At 46.8% G+C, this 15154-nt stretch overlaps 2 non-coding genes across 2 annotated transcripts; one reads left to right on the forward strand and one right to left on the reverse strand.

Moving 5' to 3' along the window:
• Positions 1–4907: 4907 nt before the first annotated feature.
• Positions 4908–4981, forward strand: TRNAN-GUU (transfer RNA asparagine (anticodon GUU)). Its single transcript has one exon. It is a non-coding gene; the product is annotated as a tRNA-Asn (tRNA).
• A 3377-nt stretch (positions 4982–8358) lies between these two features.
• Positions 8359–8431, reverse strand: TRNAV-CAC (transfer RNA valine (anticodon CAC)). The gene has a single exon. It is a non-coding gene; the product is annotated as a tRNA-Val (tRNA).
• Between the last annotated feature and the right edge of the window lie 6723 nt (positions 8432–15154).

Raw genomic sequence — 15154 nt, forward strand, 5'->3', positions numbered from 1 at the left:
TCTACTCCAATCTTTTGCCAGACTGCATTCTGAGTGATTCTTCCACACCCTAAATCTATATACCTGCAGACCAAACCTATTTAGTATCCCCCATATTCCTTCACTAAAATGTCTAATAACTTATGATCTGTATCCCTCCATGTTAAGCATCCTAGTATATCTTGTCAGTTTTCAAATCTGGTAGCTGTGAACTATTTCACATATTGGCCACTCTCGCCCTTCCAGGGACGCAGTTCCCTCTATTGGGAACAGTCTCTCACTGCTTCCTGTTCATTATTCTAATTCATTCTCATTTTTCAAAATTCATTTCAGCAGTCATTTCCTTTGAAAGATCTTTCTGACCCCCTAAACTAAGCTAGATGCCCCCTAATGTGTTTATTTACGTTTTGATCTTAATAATTCCCCCAATGAAATAATTGTCTACTTATCTCTATCTTCCAAAATATTGGAAATTCCTAGGAAGCCAATTGTGCGTTCAAGTGCCTAATACATCTGCAAAACCTAACACAATGTTCAAGCTACAGTTGTTAATTAATTCAAGAGTGGACAAATGAATAAAAAAATAATTCTTGGGGATCCCTGGGTGGCTCAGCGGTTTGGCGCCTGCCTTTGGCCCAGGGCGTGATCCTGGAGTCCCGGGATCAAGTCCCACGTTGGCCTCCCGGCATGGAGCCTGCTTCTCTCCCTCTTCCTGTGTCTCTGCCTCTCTCTATGTCTATCATGAATAAATAAATAAATCTTTAAAAAAAATAATTCTCTCTCTTTCTGAGACAAGAAAAAGAATTTAGCAGGACAGGCAGAATTAGTCTACAAAGAAGAGATATTCTAGTAGAGCAATTGGGAAGAGTAGAGAATAAAATAAGCATAGAGTTTTGCCTGGATGTATGGTAGTAAAGGGTCCTGGATGAGTCTTTAGGGTTGGGAATAAGTGGTAATAGGTGGGATATATATGGAGAAGGGAGGGGTAGGGTAGAAATGAAATTTCATCTCTGCTCCCTTAAAGTATCATTCCATAGTATCAATCAGACTCTTTTTTACCCCCTATCCAACCCCAGTTGAAACCATGAGGCATGGGGCACCTGGATGGCTCAGCAGTTGAGCCTTTGGCTCAGGGTGTGATCCTGGAGTCCTAGGATCGAGTCCCACACGGGCTCCCTGCGAGGAGCCTGCTTCTTTCTCTCTCTGCCTGTGTCTCTGCCTCTCTCTCTCTCTCTCTCTCTCTGGGTGTCTCTCATGAGTAAATAAATAAGATCTTAAAGAAAAGAAAAAAAAAGAAAGAAATCATGAAGCATGGTTCACACACTGAACATGAAAGCCAGAGGAACTTCTTTGTTAAACCCAATTATCAAAGGGATCTAGTTGGAAGTTACACCATTTTATATTGGATTTAAACTCCAAAGGCATAGCCTAGCTCTCCCTAGAAGTTCTACGAATACTGTGATTCAGTCAATTGAAGAAGTCAAGAAGCATATGATGCATTGGTAAGTCACTGAACTTCAGAGACAGATGTAAGGGGAAGAATTTTTGGCACTCTTAGATTAAGAAAATTCACTGGACATTACAACCATATCTGGTTCACAGAGTGAATTAATCCATACTGCATGTTTTTCTCTGACAGTTAATTTTTGTTTCTCCACAAGTTTTATGAACCATCTCTTCCCAACATTATCTTTAGGTCCAGGGATCAAAGCTCTGGACTAGCAGTTCAGAAGCAAAGTTCAAACTTTAGTGGGACAAGAATCAGAAAGTAAATAAAGAAACCAGCTTAGCTAGTCAAACATGCATATGGAGAATTCTTATACAATGAGAGTTGCAACATGAAGTCATGTGCAGGTTACTTAGACTTAGAGAAGACAAAAAAAAATTTTTTTTTAGGATCTTATTTATTCATTCATGACACACACACACACACACACAGAGAGAGAGAGAGAGAGAGAGAGAGAGATTGAGAGGCAGAGACACACAGGCAGAGGGAGAAGCAGGCTCCATGCAGGGAACCCGATGTGGGACCCAAAGGCAGGCACTAAACCACTGAGCCAGCCAGGCATCCCGACAAAAATTTCTTTAGGGAATTGCTCCCCTGGAAATCTAGGAAAGATAGCTGTATTTACATAAATCCTTCTGTTCCACCCCTAAAACTTCCTGCCCCACAAGAGTTTCCACATGATACTCATCAGCTGTAGACCTCAAAATTGGATCAGGTGGAAGTAGATGGGGTTGTTCCAGCTGTGTGACTTGTCTTTGTGTGGGTTTCTAGCTTTAGCCAGACTTATGAACATGAAGAGGTGGAGAAAATCAGAGAAATCACAAGATCTCTATGTGGAAAAAACGGGACAAGAACACCAAGAATAAATTACTTAAGAGTAACCACCAATCAAAGAAAGGATAAAAGAATGGGATGAAACAAGTTGAATGACTCTGCAGGGAATAGTCCCTAGGTGGATGTGAATCACTACTTACTACATTAAGAACGACCAAGCATACTGAGGGGGAGCACAACCAAAATATTTAGCCCTCTTATCCACCATAAGTTTCACAATATGATTGCTAAAGTCTGGTTCTAGCAGGTTCTGGAAACTAAGGGGTTTTAACATAAAAATTCTATCAATTCTATTTATCATAAGGTAAAAATTCTATCTATCTTCTACCCTAAATTGGAAGCCTGGCCCAGAGACTAGACTACAAACCCAGCTATTGATTCTCTAGAACATCCACTGGCATGGACTTATGGTCACCAATTCTTCTCCCAAAAAGGTGTTCGGGACCCAGCAACAATTCAAGAAGGCTTGGGAATGTGCCCGTTACTAATGAAAATCTGTGTGATACTCTTGCCAGGTGAACTCAGGACACCCTGGGCCCTTAGTCTTTGATCCAGCCCATCCCAAAGATGTCGGCAAAGATTCTGGGTCTTGTCACAAGAAGGAATTCAAGGACAGACACACAGCACAGCAGAAGAGGGACACAAGTAAGAAAGTTTATTTTTTTTAATTTTTTAAATTTATTTTTTGGTTAGTAGGAAAGTTTATTAAAGTCAAAAGTATACTCTTGAGATATGAGACAGAGAGAGAGAACAAGTTATACTCCTTGGGGTTTGGGTTTCTATCTTTTATTGAAAATTGTTGACTAGGGGGTGGAATATTTATTACTTGGAGTGGGGATCTCTCAGAAGCAGAGTGTCTCATCTTTTCTTCCTTATTTGGTCAGGTTTCCAAACCACTTTGTCACCCATCTTGGAGCTGTTTGGTTTGATCCAGCTGCTGGGTGGCTTTGTTTTGAAGTGTTACCTGGATAAGCCTGACTTTCTTGATAGCTGGCTCTGACTTTCTCTTTGCTGGCCTCCAGGCATCCTGACAAATTGCCTCTAACAACACTTGAACTTTTCTTATCTGACCACTTTTGAGTCTCTGGAAAAGGCAAACATTGTGTGATCCTTCTTTTAATCTCCTGTGTTTTAAAGGACAAATAAGTGAAAATTAACTTCAAGATGTCTTTTCTTTACCATGAAAGGAAGCCAGTTCAGGGCACAGCAGTTTGATTACATTTCAGATGGACAAGACCATTATTTCTGTGAAACAGAAATCCATAGGCCCAACATGGTGCCACTTGCCCCCAGGACAGCAAACCAAGACTTAGTGGCAGTTTCAGTCTCTCCAAGAGTAGAATTCTAAGCCAATCAATCTAGACTTCTCTGGTGAGCACCAAGGAGGAAATATGTCCTATGGGCCCTCTCCTTTCCTTAAAGGAAAATAAGGTAATGCACCTAATTAGACTCCCTGCTGTGACCTTACCTGAAACAATCCTTTCCTTTCCTTTCCTTTTGCTAATACCTTCTTGTCCCACTCTCTTTCCTATAAAAAACATTTTGTATAACATCTTGAAGCTCCCACCCCTACTTGTTAGATGGCATCTGCCCAGTTCATGAATCACTTAGTAAAGTGAATTAGATCTTCAAATGTACTCTGTTGAATTTTGTTTTTTTAACACACCTCCATTCAGTTTAAAACTTTTTACCCTTTGCCTTTGTCTGAGAATCATATTAATGGAGGATAGTTGGGAGAAAAGCAGGCCAGGGCAAGGCAAGGGGCACCATCCTAAGAATAAACTACCCTTAAAAGGAAAAAGACCTCATCCTGTTATTCCACACCATCCTGAGAGGAGCCCTCCGCCCTTTCCCACACAAACAACTACTTGATAGGTAGATGAGTATGTGGACAAAAACCTGATTGGGTGACGGGTGCAGGAGGGTTAATCAGATTAAAACATCCAGCCATGATCTCATAAAAACCTTAGATGTAGAAACTCTGAGGGCAAACTTCTCTGGTCCCTTCCCTCTTGGGAAACGTGTACTATTGCTCAATAACTTTGCTTTGCTGTCCACCACTCTTCATCTGGTCTACCTCTTCATTCTGCAAAGTGGTGTGACCAAAACCCACAGGCACTAAAGGAAAAATTCTGAAATTCAATGTTTTCCCTCCTTTTAGTTCTTTCATGATTAGCTTGATACAGATTTGTACCACTCTTAATATTTACCCCCTTTCTGTCTACTGCACTACTGTAACTGGAATTTACTTTTATACACACGTGTCTAAGACTTGAATCCATTATGATTACCAGTATTTAGTCTTGTGTTGGGGATTTCTGACACAGTTGGTCTCATTTCCACCATATCATGTATTTTTTTAAAAATGTTTTCCTTATGTTTTTCACTAGACTGGTTTACACAGGTACAGTTTTCTGTTTTCCTAAAGTGTTAAAAAAATTCTATTTCCCTGATTAGTATACGTTTTTAAATCCTGGGTGCATAAGATTATGTTCCTTAGTTCAGGAAATATTAACATATGTGCTCTAGGCAAGGCTATGAGGGACAGCTCCCTCTCTAGTGGGACGTGGGCAGGAACTACCTGCAGGTCTCTGTGGCGCAATCGGTTAGCGCACTCGGCTGTTAACCGAGAGGTTGGTGGTTCGAGCCCACCCGGGGACGAGGCGGCCTTTTTAGAACCTAGAAAACGTGCTTTGGCAAAGGCACCACCGGAGGGCCGACGCCGAGGCCGGAAGGCCATCGCGGACTCTGGAGGAGGAAAACCCATCGCTGAGAATCCGGAAATCCTCGAAGGGCTGCAACCCTCTTTTTGCCTTTTAACAGTGCAGTTTCTGCCATCCTTTGTCCCTTTCCTTATACTCTTTCCGGTAAGTTGGTCCTAGGTGTTTGTGGTTACAGATAACGGCTGTCATCCTCCTTCTCGTGCACATATTTTTGGCCACCTGACAAATATTTCTACAGGGTAGAGGCCCGGAAGAGCAATTACTCTAACATAGTCTTTCCATGGTTTCTATATCATCCAATTTGTTGTTCCCTGTTGACGGGTTAGTCATAACTCTTTCTTTTGTTATTTCAGCGACTGCTTCAGGCTTCATAGCAGCACACACCTGTAACTTACCAGCCTCCCTCCAAGCCATCTCCTACCTCTTCACATTCCTTCAATTCAATATCATTGGAAGAACTTAAAGATGACAATAGACCTTGAAATTGCAGATTGACTTGACAAATGATGGAGAAATGCATGTTCGGATTTATATAAGATACCTTAAAAGGTTTACCCGCCGTCCCCACCCCCACCCCCAAACTGTAAGAATAATAAGTCAGTATGATGGCCAGAATTATAAGACTTAATCTCCATTAAATTTTATTATATATGTAACTTACTGAAATACATACTTTGGTATTGTATAAGCTCTTAAATAGTATTGGAAGGAAAGCGTGTTTGTTAGACCAGTATCGGAAATTTAGGCAGCTAAGTGTCCCTAGGAGTTTGAAGAGAAAATAAGCCCAAGACTTGTATAAACTAGAATACTATCTACCAATATTTTCTGCATTTTTAGTAAATCTAGAAGGCGACATAAAGCAGTTTTTAGATCAAAATTATCAAACCAATCTGATGCACACTAGGAGTCCTTTTATGAAATATGACATGATATATACATCTTCTGTGCCATTATATAGAAAATATTAAAATCCTTTGAAGTGTTTAAGTATTTGAGGTTCATCCTTACTGTCCACCTGATTTTTTGTTCTTGTACCCAGCACTGAGATGGCTAATTTATCTACAGCTAAACTATTTCTTGGTTTTGTTTTTGTTTCCTTCCCTGAGTCACAGATTCAGAGGGAAAGGAAATGTGAGGGGCACCTGGCTAGCTCACTTGGTAGAGCACGGGACTCTTCACTCTTGATCTCAGGACTGTGAGCTCTAGCTGACACACCTTGGGTATAGTGATTACTTAACAATAACACCAGAAGAAAGTAAGAAAGAGAGAAAGAAAGAGAGGGAAAGAAAGAGGGAGAAGGAAGAAAACAAGGAAGGAAAGAAAGAAGGAAGGAAGGAAGGAAGGAAGGAAGGAAGAAAGAAAGGGAGGGAGGAAGGAAGGGAGGAAGGAAGGAAACCCCATCAATAGCATCTTTGGACCCCCACTGGGGGTCCCAGAAATAGAAGCTCGGTCACTACCCCACTTTGGGGAGAGGCACAATTGAATACACACCTCAAATCAGGTTGCCTGTGTCTGTTTGGACTCAGACTGGAGCTGGGACCAACTCAAGGCCAGGACAAGACTAAGCCCCATCATCACAGGGCAGCCACCTACCTGACAGCACCGGTGCAGATAATTCCAGAAAGCTCTTGAAAACTTTCCCCTTCCCTTTGGAGAATTTTCCACCTGCTCCCTTCCCCCTCCCACCCCAGGAAAGGATTCTTCAGCTTTGGCTGGGCCAGGACCCTCTAAGATCCCTGTAGGGTAGAGAGAGCCAGGAGGGCAGGAGCCAAGGGGGCAGCTGCACTTCCCTGAAGGGTCTCTCCCCGGGGTGGGAAGGTTCTAGAGCTCAGGCTGACCCTAGACCCGCTGCCCACCAGAAGGAGCCCAGAGGGCAGGCAGTGCTGGGGGCATGGCCACCTAATCCTGTTCCCACAAGCACAGGGCACGCCTGGCCTGCACTATCCCGCAAGAGGCAAATAACACTCCACCTGCCTGAAGCTTCTCTGCAGCCTGGAGGCAAGAGATGTCTGGTTCCTGAAGGGACAAGCGGGGTCTCCTCCAGAGGACAAAGCCCTCCCCTGGGCTCCGAAGAAAGGTCATGCCAAGCGAGGCTGGTTTGGAGGGACATTGCCCAAGGGAGGGAGCAAGAACGGCCCAACCCATTGTCTTGAGATGTCTGCCAGGTGCCTTCAAATGATGTCCAGTCTGTAAATATGAGGATGGAGGGAGAAAGTAAACGTGGGGAAATGTTAACTGGTGCACTTAGGGGAGGGATACAGTATATTACCACTCCTGCAACTTGTTCTGTATGTTTCAAAGTTTGCTTGTTGGCCTTAGAGGAGTGACAGAGTGTAGTCCCAAAGGGACCCCTGCTTTGGCTCCAGCAGATGAAAACCCAGAAAATAAAGGTTAGATTTCCCAGTCAGAGAGAGCAACAGCGGGGTGGGGACGTGTCCCATGGGCCCAGGGCTGAATCCAGCTGCCAATGGCTCCCAGCCCTACCCCCTGCTCCTCACCTCTCCCAGCCCCAGCCACACCTCCACACCTGGGGCTCTGAGGCCTGACCACGAGGGCACTGGCCTGGGCTGCATTCTGGTCTAGCTTAGCCCTGTGTGTGGCAGAGCCAGGGCCATGCTCTCTTTCTGAGCCTCCGGTTCCTTGGGAGTAAGGGGCGGCCTTGGCTCTCAGCAGGCAAGGAGCAGAGTCCCTCTACTTCATGACCTCGAACTAGTCCAAGGGCCCTCCTGAGGACGGTACCTGAAAGGCTCCTTTGGCGTCCCCGTGGGCTCATCAGGTGGAGCCCAACACTCTTAATCTACGCATCTTTGGCTTGAGTCCCAGGTGCAGTTGGTTTTCTTTTGTTCTGACAGGCAAATCTACCTTTCTGTAATGGTGGGGGGGGTGTGGGGGGGGGGAGGGGAAGCCAAGGTTGCTGCCCAAGGTTGCTGCCCAGGGAAGAAGGTGTTGGTTTTCAGAGCCATAGCACCTGTCAGCCTGTAGAGGAGACTTAGGGCCAGAGGAGCAGATCAGGGATGTAAAAGATCTGGATGTAAAAGTAACCTGAAGTCCACGTTGCCCTGTGTGCTCTTCTTGGCCTGATCTCCAGCGTGAGGGGGAGCAGACCAAGGAGGCCAGTCAGGTTGTTAAGTGCTGGGGAGTCTGAGTCTTTCAGGCAGCAGCAGAACCCCATCCAGCCTCAGGGGTGAGGTTTGTTTTATTTTGTTTATTTCTGAATGGCAAAGGGAGCTGCGCAAGCCGAGGCCCCATTGGCCGAGACCATGGTCCTCTGTGTGTTTGAAGCAAGAATAGAACCTGGGGTAAGAGAAAGAGAGCTGTTTCCGCCCGGTTTCGAACCGGGGACCTTTCGCGTGTGAGGCGAACGTGATAACCACTACACTACGGAAACCAGGCCGCCGGCGGCGCCCTCTGCCAGGACCCTGAAAAGCCTGGTCCTGCCACTACTGTCCTGCCCACCAGTTTCTTTGCCAAGTGCAAAGGCCCCTGGGAGCACCCGCGAGCCTGCAGGCCGGGGGACCGCAGCCCCGAGCGGCCCGGCTGGGCTTCCGCGTCTCCACCACCCCGGGCGGGCGGCCAAGACTCTGGGGGCCTCGGCAGTCCGGCTTCGGGATCCGCATCCAACGCAGGGTTTCCAGATCCGATTGGAGGGACCCCAGTGCTGGGACCCCCTTCCGGGAGAAGGGGGGGCGGGTCAGTTGCGTCCGAGCCCCAGGCGCCCCCGCCGCCCCCTTGGGGTCACCCGCCCTCCGGGGCGGTCGCCGGGGCGGTCCCCGCGGGGCGGTCAGCGCTCGGGGCTGGGAATCCTCCCAGGAACCCGGGGACCGGCTCCCCCCGCCCCCGTGGGCCCCGCGGCCGCGGACCTGAGCGCCTCCGTTCCCAGCCCTTCGCTGTGGCTCCTCCGCGGTCCCCTCGGCCCAGGCGGTCCTTCCCATTCCTGCCGCTGACACTTTTTCTAGTGGACTAAGTCCAATATTTTATTTTTCTAAATTTTATTTAAATTCAATTTGCCACCATAGAGTACCACACCCAGTGCCCATCCCATCACATGCTTTCCTTAATGCCGGTCACCAGTCACGACATCCCCTCACCCTCCTCTCCTTCTGCACCCCTTTGTTTGTTTCCCTGAGTTAATAGTCTTTTATGGTTTGTCTTCCTCTAATTTTACCCCATTCAGTTTCCCCCTCTACCCTTATGGTCCCTTTCACTATTTCTTATATTCCACGTAGGAGTGAAACCATATTATGATTGTCTTTCTCCAATTGTAAATCCAATATTTTAATCACACTTTCGTCTTTTAGCAGGTTCGTAGCAGAAGGTGATGTCCTTAGGTCATTTGTCTGTTTGAAGATGTCCAACATAGGCCAAACCATGTATTGTGGCCTGTATTAAATATACTTGAAGATCAGGCTGTCAGGTGGAATACAGACCACAGAGATTTCAGAATTTGCCTGAAGGTGGAGGACCCAGGGACAGCCCATGCAGATTTCATGATCACAGGATTTCTCCCTCATTGGTCTTGGGATTCTTTTTTCTGGGCAGTTTTATTTCAACTTTTGCAAAACCCCAGATTTTTTATTTGCCTTATTAGTTTTCCTGCTCAACAGGTCTTGGAGTGTGAATTTTAGCAAAGAAGTAAGGATAGTTTTCAGAGAAAGGTAATGTCTGGTATGTTTTCAGGTTGCCTCTGTTAAAAAGCAAAAATGCAACTTAATAATTTGAAGATCTAATGGCTTTATTAGATACCAGGCCAAGATCGTTGGCCTTTTTCAACTATGGCTCAAACTGGAGATGGGGACAGGAATAGACCATATCATTCTCATCAGCAACTGTGGGTAGGAGGGGAGGGCATTTTCAGACCAGGCCGACTTAGATCAGGAAATTTCATGACATGTTCCCCCTTTCTTTCCCTTCTTGATCTCTGTGTTTCCCTGCCCAGTCAGAGGAGAAGATCTATCATTTTTCCGTTTTGTCAGACACTTTTGAGGTCCCTCCTGGACAGAACAAAGGGAGCAGCTGCCTTCCCTCTACAGTTGTGTGAAGGTTTACAGTCACTGGAGAAACCACAAACACTCTGAGCACACGTGCACCTCTGAGGATCCTGCCATTATCTACCAAAGTGCCGCCTGTAGCTCCCCTGAAGGCTGAACTGGAACGTGTTGGGTTCCTGACTCCTCTAGGGGAGAAGCGGTACAAAGAGTGGACAGACCAGTAAGACGAAGAAGTTGAGGGCAGAGCCAAAGAAAAAGTGCAAAGACAAGCCAACCCCAGGGATAATATAACAAAAGGCAAGCTCTAGAAGGGAAAGGCAAACTGATACTCCACATATTCCTTCTCCTCCCACCCTCGGTAGGATATGTGTGACATCCTCCTGCCCAAGAACAAAGAAATAAAAAAACACATGGTCAACTGATAAAAGATCACAGCCATGCAGGATATGAAATTCCATCAGTTTGTCACTGTCTTGCTGATTTACAAGAAAAACACCATCTTAATAATAGCCAGATCTCCAGGAACCCATTAGGCTCAATTTCCTGGAGCCCTAACATCACCTTCCCCTCCACACAGGATTGAAAAATAAACAAACGAAGGAACAACAACAAAAAAAAACCCTGCATAATCAGTCACCTCTCACAGTTAAAATGTGACTTTTTCTGCCCATGAGTCCTAATCCTGTGCTGTAATAAAACCACCTTTTTGCACTGAAAATGTCTCAAGAATTCTTTCTTGACTGTTCACTATCAGACCCAAACATCGAATCACATTTACCCAACCATTCTGAGACTAAGCTTCTGGAACCTAAGACTTTGAGAGAGCCAAGGATAACTTATTTTAATTGACCTCTCCATGTTTATCAAGAGAGTTTGCTCTAATTCGGAGATCAAGAACGAGGAGGATATAGCATAGACCAATATCCATACTTGACTGACAGGAAAACATGAATTCTGACATGATGTGGAGGTTGAGCAAAACATTGGAGTCAGAACTCTTAAGTGTTTTTCCTCAGAGCATTGGAAAGATGGGAACAAAGGATTCCAATGGAGATGGAAACACAGTCCGGTACAAATGTTCTAGGGGAAACACCAGGAGTTCTGTTCAAGACCTTGCTTGAAAGAGATCTCCATCCACCTGTCCGCATTCCTGCTCCGTCTGAATCCTCCTTTTGTCAATCCTCAGTGCTCGCCCCCTCCTCACTCTGGGTGCCTCTCCTCCCACTGCCTCCTCCCTGCAACCTGGTCTCCTCCTTGTTGCAAGGAAAAGGTGAGTTTCCAGGTCAGTGCTGTGCTGTAGCTGAGAGGTGCAAATTCCCTCTGTGACTTGGGCACCTGGCCGCCTAGGAAGTGTTCTACTTGGGGGACAGGGTACCTGGGGCATTGCCTGTGGGCTTGCCTTTTAGAGAAAATTTGGAAGGTAGGATCTTTTAGATTATCCCTGGAGGAGCAGGCGAGACAAGGAAAGATAGGGGGAGGAAACCAGCTAGAGTACTATTTCAATGTTGCTATCATGAGAGGGCAGGAGAGACCTAGACGTCAATTCCCTGGTGGTCTAGTGGTCAGAATTCAGTGCTTTCACAGCTTCAGTCCAGCTCGATTTCCAGCTAGGGGATGTGCTTGCTTGTTCAGCCTCAGCACGCAGGAGCCATCTCCTTTGTGTACAGAGGGCACACATGGTGTACCATGTGATGGTACCATGTGATGGTGTACCATAATGGGGCAGATGCAGAAGGGTCTGGTCTCCTTGCAATTTGTGAAGCCCTAAAACTGATGAAGAAAGAAAAGTGGTGATGCTCTGCTTGAGTCCACTGCTGGTGACCCAGCTCCTTACTCTTTGGAGGGGTCAATCCCTTTACTTGTGTCCCTATTTATCTTCTTCCACACAACTTGGTTTTTGTCATATCTCCTTTTCACACTCGGGGCAGTGACTTTAGAGATCTATTAAGCAGCTTGTGCCAAACGTAAACAACCATGCAGAGATTCAAGCCCAATTTGCTAAGCTGCTATTACTGAGAGAATGAGTTAAGCTTCTGGTAATGACTGCTTACTTTTTTCAGAGTACTCATACAGATAACAACTAAAACTGGGGAAACATATGTTTCTAAAATATTATTTCAAGGTGCTAGGGAGATGAACAAAGCCAGCAGACACAAGGTAGAACCGCATATGGTGAGTTTTCCACTTTACAGTTTTGGCTGAGAGCACACCTTGGTCTGCCCTCTTTGGGTCAGCTAAATCCCAGTACACAACCAAACTGTCTTATTGGATTAAAGGAACAGAGGACAATGTTTAGGCAAGCATAACAGTTGTGAAACCAAGAGGTGGAGAGGAATCTCAAAAAGGAAAAAGCCACTGAAGGGAAGTTCTAAATTGTGTGTAAACTTCCGCCCAAGTTCCTGGCTGACTCCTGCATAATACATGTTGGGCAACCTCCAAGTAGTTCTGCAAAAGCTAAAGTGACAACTGAGATTTCACCTGTCATCCATTGCGAGGCAGAGAATTTGCAATTTAATATCAACTAAGCCTGTTTTTGTAAAAGTCCAATGCTTTTGTAATACATAGCAATCCAGAGTCTGTATGTGTACCATTCACAGTATCCACAATACAACCCAAAATATTCTGGTATATTACTCTGATATTACTCTACCCATACTCAAGATAAGACAATCATGGAAGACTGACCTAGACTTCATCCAAATGTTGAAAGTAAGAGGTAAGAAATACTAAGCCAGAATTATAAATATTTTGAGATTGTAAAGGAAAATATAACCATAATAAATAAAAAGTTAGAAAAAAGTATCAGGAAATAGAAATAGTAAATGAAGGACCGAATGTAAATGTTGAAATTGGAAAGAGTTCTCAAAAAACAATCACTGGATGGATTTAACTGCATAATAGAAATGGCAAAAATTCAGTGAATTTCAAGGGAGAGAAACAGAAATCATCCTACCTGAAGCACAAAGAAAAATAATTGAAAAAAAGAAAATAAACAGAACCTTAGCAACCTATAGGGCAATATCGAAAGTTCTAACATATGTAGAGTTCAAGAAGAGGAAAAAGAATAAAGCAGGGGGAAAATTTGACATCTTAATTTGTTGAGAAATATATATTTAGTACACAAAGAGCCTTTCATTGTTGGCTACAGCCTACAAAAGTCTGTCCCGTTTCAGGAGAGGGTAACAACCTGCGAACAACTGCAGCTCTTCTGCTGAGCGAGGACCTCACCCAGCGCTCCTGCGCCTCCCTTCCTCGCCCCACGGCCTCCAGGCATCTCCTCCACACGCCCCCAAAGCAGTTCACAAGCACAGAGAAGCAGACCCGCTGAGCAGAGCAGCCCATTTCCACTTCCAGGGGATGCCCAGAGGCTGTGACTGTCGCTCACCGTCCGCAGAGCGGCTCAGGCGCGGCGACCGCGAGAGCGTGGGGTCGGCCCGACCCAGGGCGAGGTTCCTGTCTGCGCTTGACCGGGTCAGTTCGCACAAGCGCTTTGGTCGCTTTTTAGGCACACAGCCCGCGTGTGAGATGCAGACAGGACCAGAGCAGGGGTCCTCCGACGGAACACAGAGCGCGCACAGGTCAGAGGGTCCCCTGTGGCGAGCGGAGGGGCTGGGTGCTCAGCACTGAGTCTGAGAAGCCACCAGGGGACCCCAGCACCTCCCCTTCCTCCCCGGAGCCTCTTCTGCAGCCGTCTTTAGCAGCACACCGAGGACTCAGGGGCAAACAGAATTCCCGCGTGAAGGGAGACGTGGCCAAAACTCCTGACCCAGAATCTAGCCCAAGCCGTGGCGGGGAAAAGCGCCGAGTCCCCGCCACGACGTCACCAGGGCACCGCATGTTACTTGGTTTTCTCGCCCCCTGCGTAGACCGGCGCGCCGAGAAGCTCCGACCACTCACCCATCCTGGGGGCCGCCGCCCTTCCTTCCGGGGAAGATCCAGAGGACTGACCCTTTCCTTCTTCCCCCAAAACCAAGCCCTCGGGCCACGCACCGAGCGTTCTGAGAAAGCAAAGGCGCGCCCGAGCCCCGCCAGGTCCACACGTCGGGCCGCACCTCCGGGCTGCCGCGGAGACGCACCTTTGGGAGGCGGCCGCGGGCGGACACGAGGAGCGGCGAGGGCGCGGGAGGGCAGGCGCCGGCGTGAGACCCCGGGGGGGGGGGGGCGCCTCGCCCGGAGGACCCCGAGGGACGCGGCCACCGAGCCGCGCGGACACAGCCCGCCTCTAGGAAGGCTGGGCGGCCGGAGCTGGACCCCGGGTCTCCGCCCACAACCTGCGGCCCCTGCGGTTCTTCCGCTTTAGCTAATGCCAACTCTGTCTCCCCATGATGTGCCCAGGCCAAAGTCTTCTCTCTGACACCAGTTTTCCTCAGACTCTATATCCAGCAAGTCAGTAATTAGTATAGTCTGGTAAATACAGTGTGGACATTGATCTACACCAGGGGGTCTCAACATCGCACCACTGATGTGGTAACTCCGTTCTGGAGGGATTTCTGTGCATGATGCTATTTGGCTGGGGCTTCCCAGGCCTCTGCTTACTAAGTGCCAGTAGAGGCCAAACACACTCTCAAGTGATAATCAAAAAGTTTCCAGACCTTAAGCAATGTCCTAATGGGGAAGGGGAATGGGGATGGGGGTAGGCAAGCTTGTCCTCTGTTGAGAAACACTGATGGGCGCTACGACTCCTGTCCAGTCGCTGAATTTGGGCTAATGACTCTCTTCATAAATGTGGGAAAGCCATCCAATGCATGGCCCTTACCTTATTCAGAGGTTGAGATTTGAGACTTTGGTCTCCGAATCCTCCAGTTGTGCTACCATTGCTCCTTTTCTTTGGTTTTATCCTAAAATTAGCCCCATTCAAGCCTGTCCTGGAAGGCCAGGGCAGCAAAGTTCAGTAAAGTTGTTCTTGACCTTTTTGAAACCTCACACCTTATTCAGTTTAGCCTGCAGAGAAGATTTAACGATAGTATTTTCTTTACCAGAAACCCAGGGAGCAAGTGAACAGTACCCTCAGGGCAACCTGGGCTGAATTGTAGTCTCTACAGCCTGCACTGCTATCCAGATCCTTTGTCCCACAGGCAGGGGTTCTGTCATGGGTCACTTCTGGCCATTGAAAAACAACCAGA

Source organism: Vulpes vulpes, chromosome 8 (assembly GCF_048418805.1).
Source record: "Vulpes vulpes isolate BD-2025 chromosome 8, VulVul3, whole genome shotgun sequence".
Classification (NCBI taxonomy): Eukaryota; Metazoa; Chordata; class Mammalia; order Carnivora; family Canidae; genus Vulpes; species Vulpes vulpes.